The following is a 20,839-nucleotide window of genomic DNA, read 5'->3' as shown; positions in this document are numbered from 1 at the left end:
CCTACTGGAGTGGGCTCTGGATCAACCCTAAAATGCCAGGTGAAATCAAATAATCAATTAATATTCAAATCTAAGATGTGCCTTTTCTTATATCAAGTTTATTAACGTCAATATATTGAAATGAATGAATATATTATTATAATTCATTTATACTAATATTAAGCCCACTGGAATACTACTTTAGTTTATATACATATTTAACATCCTTTGAACACATTTAGTAAGAGAAATTATATAAAATATAATTTTAAAAGAGTATCATTTGCACTAAATATCTTGCATATCATCTTCACAAAAGATGTTCTGATAGAGGTTTGTACAACCTGGTAACCAGCAACAATCACCTAACAGATTTTGCTTTCACAATGATCTTCATTAGGGGATAAAGTAAGATGGAAAAAATTCCTTACAGAATTTGCTATCATCCTATCCTCTAATTGATGCACCTAAATGATCTTGTAGTCATGTGCTTTCATAGATTTTTTTTTTCAATTTTGGGTCACAAATGTTGTTAATTTAGCCTATACCCTTGCTTTGAGGTACTTGGGTTCCAGTAATGATGAAACAGTTTACATAACAACATTAAAGCACCTTTTCTAGCATCATCTCTAGATGTTGCAATAAGCACAGCAGACAACTGCAGTGAAGTTTGGTCTTCTGGAGTTGGATTTAGGATTTATACAGTAGTTTGAATTTTGGATAATCAGTTTGAATCTTGGGAAGATCTTTGTCAATCTTCTTTATTAAGAGTGTAAACTCTTCCAGACAAGGAACAGTCTACTATTCTGTATTTGTACAGTGCCTAGCAAAACAGAGGCTTGCTCCTGATTAGCCCATAGGCATGATTTTAGTAAACACAACAACCAATAATGTTGATGTCAATAGCAAAATCTGTAGTGACGTCAAACATGCCAGGATTTCATCCCTGTGGTTTGATGGGCAATCTACCATGCACTGATGATTTATGTCTTAGTATAGTAAGCCCTTAAAAATTATTAGATTTTTTTTTAAAGTAGAAAGAGGGACATATCGAAACTTCAGATGCTGTGAATAGGCTGATTCTCCACCCTGCTATTAACCCAACACAGCCACACAAACACAAGCATGAGCATGCGTGTGCATGCTGAATGTGTAAAACTCAAGTCTTTCTTCCCTCTTTTTAGGATTTTCTTGTTTGTTAAGAACAAACAACATAATGCAAGACTGACTTTCCTCCTGATTTGGCTGTTCCTCTCCCCCCTGCACAAGCAGAACTAAGTATTATTCACCTTGTAGAGTTGTGTTTTCTCTGAGTGTGCTTAGTTGAGTTAGGTTGATGTTATACTGGAATACGCCTTTGGGCACTTAATCCCTATTCAGCAAAGTATTTAAGCACAAACTTATGTCTGATTGACTTAAGTGTGCTTACAGGCCTTTCTAATCAAAGCCTTATTCTGAAAAAAAAAAAATCCTGAAAGTATTTTTCTGATGCATCTACACTGGCTAGTATTTGGGACTTTGCTAATGAGGAGTGGCCAAACTGTCAAAACTTAAGTATAAGAACTAGCTGAGTAACAACACAAAGAACACTTTGATTTGTGAATCAAAATTTGGCTAATTAAGTGTAGAATCATGGAAGAGGAGTGGTGGAAGACAACAGGGGATGGCAGCATTTTTTTAGAGAAACTGCTCAGTTAGGAGAAACTGAGTTGACCATTGAGAGATGTGCAATCAATAACCTCACAAGACTTATCACCAAGATAGAGACTGAGACTGCACTAAAGAAGATGAAACATGGGAAGGCAGTGAGGTCATACAGTGTACCAATTGTGGCATTTAAAGCATTAGGCCTTGAGGGGGCATGATGATAATAACTTCAACTATTTAGCCCCCAAAACTGGAAAAACGCCCAATGAGAAGCAGAAGACCATGCTGGTATCTATCTTCAAGTGTGAAATGTATGTGCAGAGGAATTACAGACTCATAAGGTTAATGAGTCATACAATTAAATAGTTGGAAAGAATTATCAGGAAAGGAAATTGTAAGTGACTAAAGCATCAAATAAAGGACAGTCAATTCGGGTTTATGGCAGGAAGGTAAACAATAGAATTATAGGGAGAGTCACAATGAATAGCATTTAGTGTGCACTGAGAGAAGGCTTATGACAGAGTTTCTAGAGAATTGATATGGCGGTCTATGGCCACGTGATCTACCAGATATGTTCAGATTATCATGGACATGTGGGAGGATAGTACAACACCACTGAAAAGCAGCTGCAGTTACAGTGATCCATTCACAGTGAGGGTGGGTCTATACCCAAAATCAGTCTTAGGTCCATTCCTATTTGTGATTGCAATGGACGCTTTCATTCAGGGGATTGGGGAAGAGGATCCTTGCAGTATGCATTGTGCTTATGATATTATATTGTGTTGCAAAGATAAATACAAACTGGAAAGGGATCTAGAATGATGGAGGAGTGCATGAGAAGAAAATGGTTTATGGGTTAGCCAAGAAAAAATGAAACGTATGCAATGCTTCATTGAGAGGGACAATGAGAAACCAGTAAAACTAGGTGATATAGAGTTAACCTCTGTGCAACAATTTAAATACCTCAGTTCAGTAATGAGCGATGATGGGCATGTGGATGTGGACATTAGGAGTCTCATGAAGAGCGCTTGTTGCAAATGCAGGGAGTTGGTGGGAATTTTCTGCAACAAAAATATGTTAATTAATGTGTATAAAGCCATGATTGGGCCATCTATAACGTAGGGATTGGAATGCTAGCCAGTGAAGAGGAGAGAAGAATAACTACTTCACACTGCTGACTGAGAATGCTCAGGTGGATGCTGTGTGAGATGAGAGCTGTCAGCTGACAGAAATGATACAATGATATAAGTAGCTCCCATCATGAAAAAGCTGAGAGAGCATGGATTGAGATGGTTGGGTCATGTGAGATGAGACATAGGATTTCTTGGCCAGAGATTACAAGAGCTATCATAAAGCAAATACAGCTAGGAAGACCCAGACAATGGTTGCAAGAGATGCTGAAGGAGTCCATGAAGATCAGTGTCACCTTAGAAGATACATTCAACAGGAATGCTTGTACGTGAAGAACAGGAGTCATAGACTCTGACTAACAGGACAAAGTGAAGGCAAAGAAATCTAGAGCCATGGAAGATTTGCAGAAGTTCTTTAATCACAGACTACTAAGACATTGACATTTGGACTGAATATAGCTCCTAGTTAATAATAGCACATTGGAAACGTGCCTGAAAGAGGTAGGAGTGCCCAGAAGCATTTTATAATCTTTATGCTGCAATTGATTAGGATCAATAGAAAATACATTTAACTTTTCCCCCCCAAAGATTAATCTGGGCCAAAAACAATAGTGTCAGGCACCAGCCTGCAGCAGAGCCAGTCTCCTGGCAACCCAGTGAACGCAGCTGGTTCTGATGTAAGTTGTGTGATGGACTGTGGCCCCTGATTGGTTGCAGGAGTCAACAGGCTCGCTGGTACTTAAACTCAATAGCACCAGCAGTCCAGTGGCTGCTTAGCATAGTCCTAGTCTTCAGCTGTGCTTTAGACTAACCCTGCCTCTGCCCTCTCTAGTCTTGCTTCAGCCTGTACCAGCTCCTGCTCCAGTCTCCGCCTGTACTTGTTCTAGCCCCCAGCTTCCTCCTGACGTCTGATTCCTGGCTTAGATCCTCTTCTCCTTCTGATTGTGACTCCAGTTAACCCTTGGCTTTAGGGCTTTGAATTCTGACTCCTGACTCTGACCCTTGGCTTTGCTCCCATGCCTACCCCATCCTGGATCCAGCTCTAACAGGTAGACCAGACTCTTGCTTTTACCTGGTCACTGACAATCATATGTTCCCATCCCTTTACTATAAAGCAAATGATAAATGTTGCATTTATACGATTTTTTTTCATCCTTTAGGGTGAGTATCCAAAGTCAAAGGTCAAAACAGTTTTCTGAGATACTGAAGAGCTTTAATATGGAAACATTATAATAAATTACCTACATAGGTACCAATGTTTCTAAATCATTATATTGTTTTGATTTAGGATCTAACTGACATCATCACCTTATAGCTTCAAAGCACAAAATTAAGTGATGTTCAAAGTCAGAGAGCATATTATTTTTTTTCCAACTAACATTCCCTCTGATGTACAAGATGTGAATGATAATAAAAAGCAATTGTCAAGCTTCAGCAGGCTGCATTCATGTGAAGGTTCAAGATCATTACACTCATAATTATATAAGGTCTAGGTGTATTGATGGAGAGGCATAATCAAGAGGATAAATGAATTTGAGTTTCTGCTGAAAAGTCTTCAGAAATGTTGGAAATATGAAACTGCTTTCCACAGCTGTACCTTTATCCATTACATTTGTGCCTGAACCTGGCCTCCTATTTTTCAGAGTGGTATTCAGAATTGTAACAAAAACATATATTTAATGAAGGGAAAATTAATATTTACCACCTAGATTCCAGTACTACACATGATCACCGAATTAAGAGGAACATACACTTAATGAAAAACTTCTTTCTATCCAGAAATGTTGACATTTACTTCCCTTGCATGAGACCCAATAAATTATACTTTCTGACAGAGAAGTCTCAGGGCAGTGAAATCTCTCTCAACTCCTGGCCAGGCTGTAGAGTTGTAAAGGCAAACATCTCCTTCCCTTGAAGTAGCAACCACACAGTTCCTCTATCCAACATATTCATGCACTACTTGCCATTAGATTGTCCTTGCATCCTCCCCATAGCATACCTCTGGTCCCAATGGTGACACAGATGTCTTGTGTTAATACTCTGAAACCCCCATATGGCCTTAACACAGGTCTTAAGTAGCACAGAGTGTCTTACAGCACTTCTCCACATCAAGACAAATTTCACCCAAGAATGAACACTGAATCCCACAATAACTAATATTCATTGGTATAATACAGCTGATGATCAGTGACTTCAATATGATTAATATCATATGTATTGTACTGCCACAATACTAACTTTATTATTCATTGATTAATGAACACATACAAAAGAGTGTTGCCAACACATTTAGTCAGATATATAGCATATATTTATAGTTCTACACATACATGCCTTACAAACACACAATTACCTTCAATGCAGGAGAGAAACTGCAGGGCCATATACTTGCTCTAAGGACCTTTCTATTTTGTAGATTCAAAAGTACCACTGTACAATAAAAAAAAAGTAATACACTGGAATGTTGATTATTCAATTCATATTAAATGGTCATAGCCTATAGAAGTTCAACTTCTTGGCTAAATCTGTATAATTTTATAACTCCCATATGTGTTTGTGGTTTTTGAAAAAAAACTAGAACTAGATGTGTGGTCACCCACTGCAGCACAACCATAGGAGAAATTAACCATAATTGTTCTTGAGTCTCTAGCTTCAGTTCTGGGATTCAGTGGGAGATCCACTGTGCTTTTGGCAGATGGTAAAATGTACTCCCTTCTGCTTTCAGTCACCTCATCTGCCCAGTGTGAGGATGGATGCGGCCATGACTCTTCTCTCAAGAGTATCTTCCCTGCCTTAGAGGCTATATGCTCTTGGGATCACTAGCCTGCTGCAGCAAATGTGCTTCCTAGCCACATTGTGACTGCAAACCTTGTGGCTGTACAGAATAGGGGGAGAAGGAAATAATGCTCTTAGGGAATCTTTCCATTGACTTCAGCAAAAGTAGGATTGGGCCCTTAGAGACATCTCTGACCCTGGTGCCCCAGTACTGGTTGAGACATAATCCAGCTTGTAATGAGCTGGATTGTCTAAATAGAGGATCTGCCAACCCAATGTCAACATATTAAGGGTGAAACAAGCATAACTGCAGCAATAATCCAAAAGAGAAAAATCACAGTCTATTAGAAATATGCTCTTGGATATTTTTAATTAAGAAAAGAAAAGACTGCACCATGAAATGAAGTTTTATTTGAGTTCATTAGAGAATAATTAATTCATCCATGTATAATTACAAAGGAATTACCCATCACTTCTTTCAAAGGAAATTACACAATCTGCATTTTAAACTTCATTTTAAAGCCTTGCATCATTCTTCAAAGAAAGCACCACATGCTGCTCTCAATTTTAGAATTTCTAAGTATATTTCTGAAAGGGATCACTGGTAAATCATTGATTCTATTCACCTCTCTGAAACTTTATATGTTATCCTAATGCTCTTTCTTTTCCCCTTTTCTGTACCTGATATGGAAATCCATAAGGGGAATCCTTCATTTCAGAGGCAGATCACTTTTAATGAACCCAGAGACATAGTTTCTTTCTGGACTCTTTCACAACTCCCTTTGGGTTCTAAGGCATTGTAGCTCATTCTGTAAAACATACTGAAAGATTTCAGTGGCTTCTGCATTTATTTATATACATCACTGCTTCCAATAATTGTAACACCTTTCTCATGCTGTGATCCTTTTCCCAGTCATCTGTCTATTCTTCCTGTGTGTCTTCTGCTTTTGCTAGATATATGAAAACAATTAAGTGGTAAGAAAAACTTTGCTTTGTATTTTTGGTGAGTTGTGACACAAGATGATGTGTGTGCTCATCAACGACCCAAGGTATAAAGGATCATTCTGCATTAAACTCCATAAGACAGGCTGCAATTCATTTGTACACAATGTGGAATTAATAAAGTGATTGTAATTTAAATTCAATAGATTCTGTTATTTTCTTCATGGAGGTGATGGTCCCTTTAACAGTAATGGGAATTATATCGGCATAGTAGGGGGAGGAAAACCAAATATTTTGCATTACCACAGAGAGTAATGGCAAATATGGGGCACAGCCTTGTTCTCACTGAAGTTAACATCAGTACTTCCAATTCTTTTAACAGGAGAAGGAAAATGCCCATGGGGTATTTATGGTTTCGCTTAAGATATTAGGATCATGTAACTAAAGTATTTGTCAATTGACTTTCCTGTTCATCTGCAGTTTCATAACCATATTCAAAGAGAAGTAAAGCAATAATATCCCTAATACTTTCCTCCAATAGTGTAATCACTGGTTTTCTCTGCCTCCGTTTCCTACACTGTCAATTACAACATCTTTGATTCTGGATGCCTTCTTTTATGTTTCAATTTATTCTTTGCTGTAGCTTTTTTATTTCATTTGATTTGCTAATTCAATGTGTGTTTAGATTCACGCCTCAACTGTGCACAAACATCTTTTTACCATTTACCTATCACTATCCCCTTATGTGGTATCAGAGTGAGCTGTGGGCTAAAAATAGAGCAAGGACGGGGAGCCAAGAAACTGACTGTAACATTGACCGGCTCCATGGCCTTGGGCAAATCGCATCGGGCTGAATTCATTCATGTGCTTGAACCCCTCATACTATCATCATGAACCCCCCCACACACACCCCACACAAACGATACTGGGCCTGCCGCGGGCTGCCTCAGTTCCCGCTGCTGGTTAGGGCATCAAGTGGTTCCCTAATTTCCTCCTGGCTACTTAATATCGGCCAGAAAATAGCCAGGTCATGGGCCACACTGGCCACACACACTGTCATTTCAAGTTTCAGAGTAGCAGCCGTGTTAGTCTGAATCTACAAAAAGAACAGGAGTACTTGTGGCACCTTAGAGACTAACAAATTTATTTCAGTATAAGCTTTTGTGGGCGACAGCCCACGTCATCGGACACATTACAAGACCATTCCCAACTTACCGTAGGCTTCCCCTTTTGAAGGGGGCTTTTGGGAGGGTAAGGATTTGGCATCACCAGTCCTGCACCTAGCAGGGAAGACCTCCTCTGCCAGAGGTATTTGGCTTCACCACCTCTGGCCCCTGACACAAACTCTAACAGCACATTTCCATGGTAGCTGTGGTACCCAGGTTACACTGTCCCCAGAACTCCTGGGGATAGAGAGCAGAAAAGATAATACAGCCTCATATTGGTTGTATTTATTTATTTCAGCTGAACTGAGGTTTGGAACCCCAACCTTTACTTGCCTACTCCCATCTCCAACCTGGCCAGCTATTATCTCTCTTTCCTGCTATGAACCCAGACCCAGACTAAGACCCAGACTTCTGGAACACATCCCGTGACGTCCAGAGGATAAGGTTTGAGGTGTCACAGAGACCTCTTACCACTCTCCATTTAGGAGAAACAAAGGTCAATGCGTACAGGAATGCCTCTATGCACCGCTCTAAGAGGAGTTTGGACAATCCCATCCAATGTGCCCCTATTTTTAAGTTTCTTTAATAGTCTTCTATTTATTTACACTGAATTTATTTCTTATGTGCTATATTTTTGAGCTGTATTTTTATTTTCCTCTTCTAAAAGTTTTATTATAACTTGCTCCTCTATATACTCAGGCAGAGAGAACATCAGACTTGAACATTAAGACCTTTTTGTGTTTTTCAAATGATTTTCTCAAGTGAACATCATAGTAATATCTAATAATACACACTCTTAGGATTGCAGAATAGAATATAAAGTTAATCACTGTGTACCCACAGCAGTAATTTGAAGGCTGCTCACTATATCTGTCACACTAGACAAGCTGTAGCCTAGATCAGCAAAGGCAGAAAAACACAATAGGCCAGTTAGGTCAAAGGTGACAGAATGTTTCTATTTACTTAAGCATATTTAAGTTGTCATGATTTTACAGTTCTGCATTATCCTGCTGAACCCATTGCCAAAATGCTATGCTTTTAGCTGCTTTTACCACACCGACTTCTGCACACCATGACTGATAGGATGCCAGAAGTAATACATTAATGTGTCTTCCTTCTTAGTATCAGAATTTCCATACAGGTAGAATGTGTTTTGTTATTTCATAATATTATAAAATTAACCTGCAAATGGAAAAGTACAATTTTGTGAAAGTAACAATTGTTCAGACATAAGGTCACAGTTCAGTGTTTGAACATCTGGGAGGTGAGCGCTTTGTCTAAGGCTACAGAATGTGCAAAGCCAACAGTCTGAATAGAAAGTTCTCTTCCAGCAATTGACTGTCAAACACATCCTGAATTTAAAAATGTAAACATCAGCTCTGCAGCCAGCCAAAATCAAAAACCGTTGGGAAGGTGACTGCTCCATCAGTAGGAGGAAGAGGACTAAAATATGCATTGTGAAGAGGATTGAAATATTGATTATAATATAATTATATTGCTATAATATCACTATTTTAAAACAGATTTACCCTAACCTGTGACCCACATGCCTGGACATAGTAAAGTGAAATTTTAAACAGCTAGTGTAGAATTTTCAAGTTAGATAAAGTAGGACAAAAACAGACATAGGACAAATTCCTGTGTAGGTCCTGAACCAAGCATTAATCCTACAGGAATATTGTTGTATTTACAGTTATATAACATTAAGAGCCTCACATTCCACAGCCAAGTAGAAATGTGTGAGGGCATACTTAATTTTTCCATTCTCTCTCAGTTAGAAAAACACCATGATAAATAGCTGCACAATGATAATCGATTAGAGAAAGTGTTGGCTGAAACCAGTAAATATGTTTTTGTGCAAGTTAACATGAAAATCTTTACCAGTTCATTTGCATGGCTTTCAAGTTTTCCAGAAATAAATTTCCATGAATTTCCACAGCCTCATGCATTCCTGAAAATCTCTTGCAGATCAACTTGTAACATTGATGCCTAGCATAATACAGAATGATTTTGCAATTTCATGCACTTGAAATTTGTCATGATAGTATTACAGCTGCTATCTTTGACAATATTGTCCTGGGGAAGGATAGGAGAACACAATCAACCGCACACATACACACCTATATTAATTGTGCAGACATACAAACACCTGTGAGAGATGGTTGAGGTACACTTAATCCTGCCTCAACATGGAGGAATGGACTAGATGACTTCTGGAGGTCCCTTCCAGCCCTATATTTGTAGGATTCTATGCAGACACACAACTGTGCATGGGCACATATGTGCTGACCTGGTCAGATGAGGATTAATGTACATACTTATGTATATGCTGCTTCCACAGGAAGCAATATTGGATCCTGTAGCCAGCATTTGAGTGAATATTGAAACTGATTGCATAATGATTCTTATTCTTATCTATTTATGGTATGACAGCACATAAGCCAGCCTATTTCCCAATAGCGTATCCATATGCGTTACTGATTTTTAAGATACCGACTATGGGCTTGATTCTCATTTATACTAAAGTGTTCTGGCCTATCAAAACCAGGGAATAATGTTAAGAAAGATACAAACCCCAAGCATGGATTCAGCCATTCTATATATAACAGCAAATTACAAACTATTGCAATGGCCAAACTATAAAAGCATGATATAAACCAGTCTCAAGAGAGTCATGCTCCATATAAATCTGGGGAGGGCAGTTACCTAATAAGGTTTAGCCTGGATGTTTATCCAAATTATAAAAACTCATAGAGATCACTACCAAAGCATATTACCCACTCCTCAACCACAGTTCTCCTTAAAGCTTGGCTGGAGGTGTATTATAATTGTTATTATAGAGTCAGAAGGGAGAATCTTGAAATCTTACAAGCCCATCGTCTGGGTGATATTTGGATTTAGTCAGCTTCTCATAACTGGCTGACGCCTGGGCCACTCAGGGATGTTTTATTTGGCTGCCAATGTTAGTGAATATTACAATGCTTCCCACTGTGTCCAAAAGGAGCAGTGAAGGGAAAGAAATAGTCAGACAGAAGAGATTGGAGAGTTACAGCCCCTTCCTCCAGATGACATCAACTGATTGTGTTGGGGGCTGTCTAGGAGACGGAGTACTGGCAACTTGTCAGAAAGGGACATGGGAGGGCATAGGACAGAGGGAGAAGTCTTGCAAAGGGGAGACAGAGGGACAATTGATTATTTTAAATTGGAGGCTCTGAATATGATTCAAACATCAGGCTACCCAAATCTGAGTAATGTTCAAATCTTAATATTTTATTATTTGCATGTTCCCAATATGATCCAAAAATACCTCAACAAAGATTATGAGAACCTCCAAATGATTTTGGAAAGCTGGTGTAACCACTGTAGGATCAGTATTCATCTTATTAATATTGGCAATATGGAAGCATCTGGAGGTCACAGTTGACATCAGGGCTCCATAATGCTGGATGATATTCATACATATAAAAAGTCCCTGCCTAGATGAGCTCATTTCACTATCTCTAATTAGGGTAAAGCTACTCTTTCACGGCATTGCACTGCTTTTCCCACAATAAGAGTAAATCCAGAACAAACACGTGTAATAGTAGCTAATCAGAAACTGTCGAACTTATAGAAATATCACCTACTGATTCAGTATGGCTCAAACTTATGGACAAGAGGTGTGTTTTGTTTCTGAAATAAATTTATATTTGTAAAAGGAAAGATGAACTATTTCCTTTGCAGCCCAGAGATTCTGGGATCTGAACTCAGTGGGACTCTCTCTGGACACTGGACCAGGCCCAAATTCTATAGATTTATTTCACATATACGTATATAAACTACATCCAAAGCACATTATTATGGTTGCAAAGACAAGTATTCAGAAATTAGGAAATTTTAGAATTAAAGGTGCTTGTGCAACCTTAACTCAGCCTCCCTGTGCATGTACATTATCATACAGTCTCTAGTTACATGATCACATAATATTTTTTCAACAGCTTTAGTGGACAGACTTTTCCTGCCCATTCTCGCAAAGAATGGTCCCTTTTGACCCCTCTCCAACCTGTCCCCGTCCCAGTCCTGTTTCTTCTCCACTTCTGGCTCCTCATTCCAGTCCTATTTGCATAACCTAGCAAGTCCTGGCCTCTACTATTCTGTATTCTCATCCCAGGCCATCTCTTTGCTCAGTAAGTCTTAATCTAATCATTCCAGATCCTCTCTCTCAGTCTCCCCTCCCCACCCCACAGTCCCAGTTCCAATCTCTTTGTCCAGCCATTCCCAGCCTCCCTCTCCCAGTGTATTCCCCACCACCTTGTCCCCAGTCTCCTTGCTAAGCCAGTCTCAAGATTCCCCAACTCCTGACTCCTCAACCAAACTATTTTCCCCACCCTTGCCTCTAGTCACTCTCCCAGCCTCAAATCATTGACATCTCATCCCAATCTCCTTCCCCAGGTTCCTCATCCAATCTCAATGCCCCTATCCTTGGTTCTGTGTCCTAGTCTCATTGCCAAGCCAGTCCCTGTTTCCACCCGAACTCCTCATCTCAATCTACTCTCACCACCCCCAAACAGGTTCAACTCTTGTCCCCTCTGCATCTGAGTCAGGCAATTTCCTCCTCCACGCTGCCTGAGCCCAGCAGGGGTGAATCACTGAGAGCACTAGAGAGACAGGCTCCCTGCTCTCAGATTCAGTTGCTTGGCCTTGACCTCAGCCCCAGATAGCCCACCATAGCCCAGAGCTGCAATTGCAGGGAAAGTAATGCTCACCTTCAGCTCAAGCATGCTCAGTCGGAAACCTTTAGGGAATTTAGCTGCTAAAATCTAAGTCTATAATGAGCATCTCTGAACTGCAATTTTTCAGATACTTATTACTAGGCCAAATTCAGGCAGATTTTCATGGGAACTGCAAAAGGCACATCTGTGACACATACCCCACATCCCTGTCAAATTTCAAGTACTTGCATCAAAACATGGAGGTGCTGGAGATATTCAAAGAAAAGGGCACCAGAATTTTTTTTACATGAGAAAACAATGTACTTTTCCCTGGCTTCATTCCTGGAAGTGGCTAGACTATTTTGACTGAAATTTTCCAGAAGGATTACACCTGAGACAGACACCCAGCATGGAGAATTTCAGCCTGAAGAGCTAAAGTTTAGCAAAGTTATAAGCAATTTAAACCTGGGTTTTAGAATGGGAAATGACAGATTACTTGAATAATAGGCAGTGCTATCAACCCCACCTATATTAATATGCCCTGCATGTTCAGGAGGTGAGTTTTACTATGGTATATTATTTCTTATATCTAATTATGCATTCACTGTATGACAATTTATTGGAAGTCCAATTAAAATGCTAATTTACCACTAGCCTACAAGCTTATTATTTATACCTTTCTAATAACTAATAAATCACATGTAATTGACTTTAATAAAGCAAGATAAACAACAAGACTAACAATTATCGGATTATGAGATAATAAAGTCTTGACTACCGCAACAAATTGAAGTAAAATAAAATATTTGAGACAATTTATGGTCTGAAAATCTTCCTTTCTACACTTACTTAGTATATAAGAGTTAGCACACTTTGTCTACCTAAGCAGATAGGTATGTCACCGTCATTACGCAAACAGGTATTGATGTAAAAGTTAGCTGAAAAGATAATCTACAGTCTGATGTTCCCTTAGCAAAATATTAATGCTCTGTTAGTTTGTTAGGGCAGTTTTCACCACAAACAAAAGCCACATGTAGATAATGAATTTGTCATGGATTATAAAATGTAGCTCTTTTTCCTGACTCAAATTGGGACCACGAGGGCAGTCAAAATATGAAACACAACAAAACTAAATCTTTTATTTTCCCTGCTGTCAAGGTTCCCTTCCCACTCTGAACTTTAGGGTACAGATGTGGGGACCTGCATGAACACTTCTAAGCTTAATTACTAGCTTAGATCTGGTACCACTGCCACTATCCAGAATTTCAGTGTCTGGATCACTCCCTTTCCCCTCAAAACCTTCCCCTCCCTGGGTAGCCTTGAGAGACTCCTTCACCAATTCCCTGGTGAGTCCCAGATCCAATCCCTTGGATCTTAAAACAAGGAGAAATTAACCATCCCCCTCCTTTCTCCCCAGCTCCTGGGAGTCCAGATCCAATCCCTTTGGATCTAAAAAACAAGGAAAAATCAATCAGGTATTAAGAAAAAAGGCTTTTAATTAAAGAAAAGAAAGGTAAAAGAAAACCCTCTGGGAGAGATTAGCATACCAGCTACTCTCACAGACAACAGATTCAAAACACAGAGGATGTTCCCCTGGGCACAAATTTAGTTACACACACACAAAAAAATACTCAAATACCCAATTTGATTCTACCTCAATTTGCATAAGACAGGTTACAAAGAAATAAATATAAACCTATTTATTCCTTTCTAAAACTTACTACTCTGATAGGATGCTGGTTCCTTGATCTTTTTCACTCGGGCTGAAACTGAAACTCTCTTAACAAAGGAAAAACTTCCCTCCTTCCTTTTGAAACATCTTGTTCCCCCATTGGTTCCTCTGGTCAGGTGTTAGCTAGGCTAAGTGAACTTTTTAACCCTTTACAGGTAAAAGAAGCATTAACCCTTAACCATCTGTTTATGATACCTGCATATTATCAAATATTTATTGACATAGTAAATGTTTCATTATTGACCACAATTGTTTTCTGAACATCTATGTGCTTTTCAGCTACACTATAGTTCCCTGTCCTGGCTGTCTTTCCTTAGCTTTTGCACAGCTTTTCTCAGAGAAAGACGGAAGCCTATAGGATGAGAACGCTGGAAGCCAAAATCTTCTTCAATGTAGCGCATAACTGGTGATTATAGAGCAAAGTGTTAGCAAGAAGGCTCAACAGGGAAACCCCATCGGGTTGCCATTCTCTGTTCCTTTTAAATGTGTGTTCTGAGAGAGTATGACACAGTGGTAGAACAAGCTCATGCAATATTTTTAAGAGAAAAATAATTAGCAAAAATATAACTGTCCTTTTAACTAGCGTGATCAATCCCAACCTGACAACAACAACAAAAGAAAAGAAAATATTCAGTAATTCCATGGGAATGCAAGACTATTTTCATATAATTAGATAGCAATCTGCCCCCCCACACTCAGGAAAACAGAGAGAGCTATAGACTATTCTTTTGTTTCACATATTATTGATAAACAGGCTTAACAAATAAGTTATTATCTATGATGAAATTTTCATAATGATGAACTGAAAAAGCAGGAAATCCTTATTTAAAAAAAATAATAATCACAAATAGCTCAAAGAACAACTCCCTAATGATGAACTTTAATAAATAAATGTTCCTCTCCATAGAAATCTTTAAAGTAAAAGACAAAAAACCTATATGAACTGAAGAGAAAGCAGAGTCATTATACTGACCAAGCTATACAAAAACATTAACAGAAGCCATTTTTTTAAAAGATTGATTTCCATTTTTTAGTAAATCCTAAAAAATTTACTCCCCCCCTCAACTAGGTAACTCTGCCCTTTCACAGCAGGTTTCATGATTCAAGTTTGATGGTTTCAATTCAGCCTATATCTCAAAATCTCCCCACGCAGTTTGACAATATAACCACTCTCTGCTTTGTCAAAACCAGGCTGCTAACATAAATGCTAAATTACTTCTTACCCCCCTCTGGACCAGAGCTGAACTTATTCAAAAAATAGAACCTAGTGGAAAAGCCAGAATCATAGCTCGTGTATAAATAAGAAAAAGAGAGAGAGAGCGAGCTTCAATATAAAAGGGATCCTGATGGTTGCCCTTTTCTAGCAGGAGGGAGTGAAGTGGTGCAAATTAAGTGATTATATATAGGGACAGAAAATAGTGAAAGCTTGGATAGAAGTGTCGGTTTAACAGCTGCAGTATTTTCACAGGTAATGGGGAGTCTCCATTTGCTGAAATCTGGTTCCAAGAGGGATGGAAAGAATGAGGGGGGAAAACAACAACAACAACACAGCAATAAAACAGTGAGAGAATAAAGTGAAAACAGCAAAAATAGCAGCAGCAATTGGAAAAGCAGGACAAAGGACTAAACAAAAAGCGATGTGGAAACAATGGGATGGGACAGAAAGGTAGCTAAAAATGCCATTCAGAAGAAAGTTATAAGAATCTTTGGCAATTTTAATCCTGAATAGAAAATGAAGCTGAGAAACTTAACTGCCAGATGCCAGTTTATTGATTACAAGATGTCATCTGGTTATATAAACAAAGACCCTCCAAATATCTAAAAACTAGAAAGAACCAAGCTATGTACACTTGTGATAATGCTTACCTCAAGGGTTAACCAGAGAGCTTTACATTTGCTTAAGGATTTTTATGTTCAAAGAGAAAAGACAAGACACAACAGACTAGATTACACAGTAAATGCACTTCTTAAGCCAACTGTAGAGAAGCAGGGGAGTGTAGACACAATCAGAAGGATGAAAGAGTAGCTCGAAGAGTAGTAGTTATTCCAAGGGCCCCGTACAAGACAAAATTAGAAATTAGCAGCTGGATGATATCAAGGAAAATATGTTACTGAAATGTGGGCAACAAGTTGTTTACAGAGATAACATAGATTGCAAACAGCTTTTCTGGGTTGCAGACAAAAGCTGAATGAATAGATACAGAGCATGAGAGGAAGTCACGCTGTCCAAAAGTGGGCTTTGGACTTTATTTAGTCTAGTAAGTAATGGACAATATAGATCTCATCACATCCATAGAAACTGCATTTCTTTGCTAGAAATACTCCCAAATCTTATTTATTTTGCCTGGTTCCTTATTACCAAGCTCGTTTCTTCTCACGCCCCATGGCTACAGCTCTCTTCTGGCCAGAGTCTTTTCCAGAACTGTCATTTAATATTAATAACCCAGGAGGAGATAGACATCATCAAACCAGCCTTATCACTCAGCCCCAGGCTCCAAAGTGGAGTGGTCATGCATCCTCAAATGCAGATATTCACTTGGAATCTCACAGTAAACGCAGCTAACATTTTATTTGTCTTTCCATGATAAGGGAATTCTTATCATTAACATTTATTAACAGACATTGAAATGGTGTGACCTCATCAGGAATACTGTGAGCAATCTTGGTCTCCCATGTTTAAGAAAGATGAAAACAAACTGGAATAGGTGCAGAGAAGGGCTGCTAGGCTGATTAGAGGAATGGAGAACCTACCTTATGAAAGGAGACTTAAAAAGGTTGGCTTGTTTAGCCAAACAAAACAAAGGCTGAAGGGAGATAGGATTGCTCTCTATAAATACATCAGAGGGAACATCAAGGAGGGAGAAGAATTATTCAAGTTAAGGACCAATGCTGACATAAGAACAAACGGATAAAAACTGGCCACCAATAAATGTAGGCTTGAAATTAGATGAAGGTTTCTAATAATCAGAAGAGTGAAGTCATGGGAAAGCCTTCCAAGGGGAGCAGTGGGGCAAAAAAGACCGAACATGATAAGTTTATGGAGGGGATGATACCATGAGATTGCCATCTGCTACTGCTATTAGCAAATATCTCCAATGTCCAGAGACTGGACACTAGATGAGGAAGGCTCTGAGTTACTACAGAGAAATTCATTCCCAAGTGTCACACTGGTAGGTCTTGCCCAATTGTTCAGGGTCAAACTTATCATCATATTTGGGGTCAGGAAGGAATTTTTTTCCAGAGCAGATTGGCAAAAACCTGGGGTGAGGGGGTTGCCTTCTTCTGCAGTGTGGGATCTGGGTCTCTTGCTGATTTGAACTAGAGTAAATGGTGGATTATCTGTAACCTGAAGCCTTTAAAGAAGATATGAAGACTTCAGTAACTCAGCCAGAGGTTATGGGCCTACTGTAGGAGGGGGTGGGTGAGGTTCTGTGGCCTGGAATGTGCCAGAGGTCAGTATAGATTATCAGGATACTCTCTAATGGCCTTAATGTCCATGAGTATCAGTGCACCTAAGGGAAAAAAATAGTTAATTTAGCCCTGCAACAACATTCTGAGGCAAAGAATGATCTTTACTCCCATTTTGCAGATTGGGAAACTGAGGGACAGAGCAGTATTAGGCCTAGAGCTAGTCTGCAATATTTTTGTTAAAAAATGCAGATTCACTGAAACTAAAATTGTATGAGAAATGTGTGGTTTTGATGAATCTCCCAATTCAAAAAATGTTTGGGAAAAAAATGTTTTGAAACAGTCAAAACACCCTGGTTTGACATTTTGAAACAGAAAGTTTCCAGTTTTTTTAGTAGAAACAATTTTTGTTTTGAAATTTTAGTAGATTTAGACTAAGGGAAGTTAAAAAAGGGGGGAAATGTCAAAATTGAAATTAAAGTTTTTGATTGACCTGAACAGAAATTCCAGTGAGGGGAAGATCTTCAGTTTGCAAAAATATTCAAGATTTTAACTTTTCTTCCTGATTTGGGATGGAGGAGTTTGTTTTTTTTTTAATCTCAACAATTTTTGCAAGACAGAAAAACCATTTCCTGCCAAGCTTTAATTAGGTCTGATTCTCAGAGGAGCTAACCATCTCTATCTCCCTTTGACTTCAAATCCTGCTGTAGCTGCTAAGAACCTCTGAAAATGAGACTCTAAATGACATGCCCAAAGTCACACAGGAAGCCTGTAACTGAGCTGAAAACAGACTAGATGATATAATGGTCCCTTCTGGCCTTAAAAATCCATCAGAATCCAGATCTCCTCATTCCTATTCAAATACCTTAGCAGCAAGACCATTCCTGCTGCCTAAACTAAGCTAATCTCCCAGCAATGCCTCTGCTTCTAACAAAAATGAAGCAATTTATTTCTCTTTGTTTACTGCACTGTGAGTAAAATGTAGCTTCAGTACTTGTTAGAATCAGACTCTTTAAAAAAAAAATATGCTCTGACTCACTCTGCACATGTTAAGATGCCTTTTTGTTGTGCCTTGAAATTCATTCTAATCACAAAAATAGTTCAAAATATGTTTCCTAGGCTTATATTTTAACATATAAATATCAAGCTAGATTTTGCTTTAGCTAGAGGATCCTTACCATTCATGTAATTACTATCAAGAAATAATGCAAATGGACTTCATGTATTTATTTTTTCTACTGGACACAATTATTGGGCTCTCTTTTTAAGTTTATAATGACAGCAATGAGAATTGACATTCCACTCCTAGATGTACAGCAAACACACGTTTTATTGAATGCTTTAAAGACATTAAATTAACAAGCTAAGCGGCTCTTGTTGGCATTCATCTAGCGTGTATTTATCTCTCTAAAATCCAGTCTCAGATTGGATTTCAGCATCATATAAATTAAGTTATCTCAGATTAGTATATCTCACCCATGAAAAATAAGTATTGTGCTTCAGTGACATACCTATAACCCAGTAGCTGTATGTACAATATGAATAAGTAATCACAGTGGGATGAGTTGAGGCTAGAATTCAATCCACATTTTTAAGACCCCCCTGAGAGCATTTAACTAGGGTAGGATTTAGAAATCCCTTCCTAATTATTTAAACTTTTATTTGTAGTGAGTAACAGAAAGTTATTGACTATCAGAAAATAAATCTTTGCATTTGCTCCTCTTAACTAAGCTTCCCTTTTCATTTCCCACTGGTAGAATTCCCTCGAATGCCCAATAATTTAAAAATAAAACAAAATTAATCCAGCTACAATATATAAAACTATCATATTTGAATACAAGGCTTCCCCACCCTAGTTGTGAAAATAATCTCAATTACTTACAGAGACTGTTAGGAAGCCTCAGGGAATGCGGAGAGATCAGGAACTCCAGGAATCCACCCCTGAAACTAACATTCAAATCTGACCCCAGATAGCTCTCCTCAACATAACAGCACAGGTAAGTGAGACATAAGGAACTGATAAGGCCAGCCCAGAACATCTGAGTCTCAGACCTTCTTCCAGTCCAAACTCTCTTAACATCTTTTCTCCATCCCCTCACCCCCTTTTCTTTATCAAGCAGCCCTTTTTTGCAGATGAAGTATCTGTTTTCTACTCCTCCCATGCATAGGTGCTGCATGCAAGAACATAAGAACAGCCATACTGGGTCAGATCAAAGGTCCATATAGCTCAGTATCCTACCTTCCAACAGTGTCCAATGCCAGGTGTTCAGAGAGAATTAACAGAACAGGTAATCATCAAGTGATCCATCCCCTGTCACCCATTCCCAGTTTCTGGCAAACAGAGGCTAGGGATACCATCCCTGCCAATCTTGGCTAATAGCTACTGATGAATCTATCTTCCATGAACTTAATTAGTTCTTTTTTTAACCTTGTTATAGTCCTGGTCTTCACAACATCCTCTGGCAAAGAGGTTGACTGTGTGCTGTATGAAAAATACTTCCTTTTGTTTGTTTTAAACCTGCTGCCTATTAATTTCATTTGGTGATCCATAGGTCTTGTATTACGAGAAGGATTAAATAGCACTTCCTTATTTACTTTCTACACCAGTCATGACTGTATAGACATCTATCATATCCTGCCTTAGAGAGAGAGTTTACTGCTGCTCTGTCAAGTGCCAATCTAAAATATTTAATAAGCCCTCAGGAGCCAGGTTGGTCAAGAGAAAGTGCAATGCTTGAATTTATTACACTAGCATTTGACTCAGGCTGAGCCTGCCCAGGACTTTGGAAATATCCAGCCTGCACTGCTTCCCACAGCTCCCATTGGCCATGGGCAGCTGTGCCTGCGGACAGTCAGTGTAAACAAACTGTCTCGTGGTCTGCTAGTGGATTACCCTGATTGCCCACCACTGCCTTACAGTCTCCTCCCTCCTGGAAAAAAACAAGGAATATTAGTTGGGAAAGCTAGAAGAGGAGAAAGACCAGAGGATAGAAGTGGCATAAACATTTTTGGAGTTCAGCAAAAATTGTTGCTAGGGATGTCCTCTTTTTCATTTGTAGCAACCATATCATCACTGATTTATACTAATACAATTTTAAATGGTCACATTGCCTAGTGGAGGCCAGTAAAATACAAAAGCTCTAAAGAAAGGGGCTTGTAAGATCTTGCAGACAATCAAGGTCAAGAGTACAATGTACCATTCCCTCTGAAGTTATCTCACTGTCCTTCAGTGAGTGTTAAACTGAAAACAAACTATAAGAACCCCCTGAGTTTAAAACAGCATTAATGTGCTCTGCCATCATTTCAGACGTATGAAATGTACTTAGATGCTACATTTCATTGATGAGGAGAGAATTTCTTGTATGTGTA

At 38.8% G+C, this 20,839-nt stretch overlaps 1 protein-coding gene across 1 annotated transcript in view; it reads right to left on the bottom strand.

Annotated features, from left to right (window-relative positions):
• The window catches only part of CDH8 (cadherin 8), a 220,103-nt gene that overhangs the window by 148,867 nt on the left and 50,397 nt on the right, over positions 1 to 20,839 (bottom strand). The gene's annotated exons all lie outside the window — the stretch shown is intronic.

Source organism: Chelonoidis abingdonii, chromosome 19, assembly GCF_003597395.2.
Source record: "Chelonoidis abingdonii isolate Lonesome George chromosome 19, CheloAbing_2.0, whole genome shotgun sequence".
In the NCBI taxonomy this organism is placed as follows: Eukaryota; Metazoa; Chordata; order Testudines; family Testudinidae; genus Chelonoidis; species Chelonoidis abingdonii.
The sequence above is the reverse complement of the archived record's forward strand: the minus strand, read 5'-3'. Positions and strand labels throughout refer to the sequence as shown.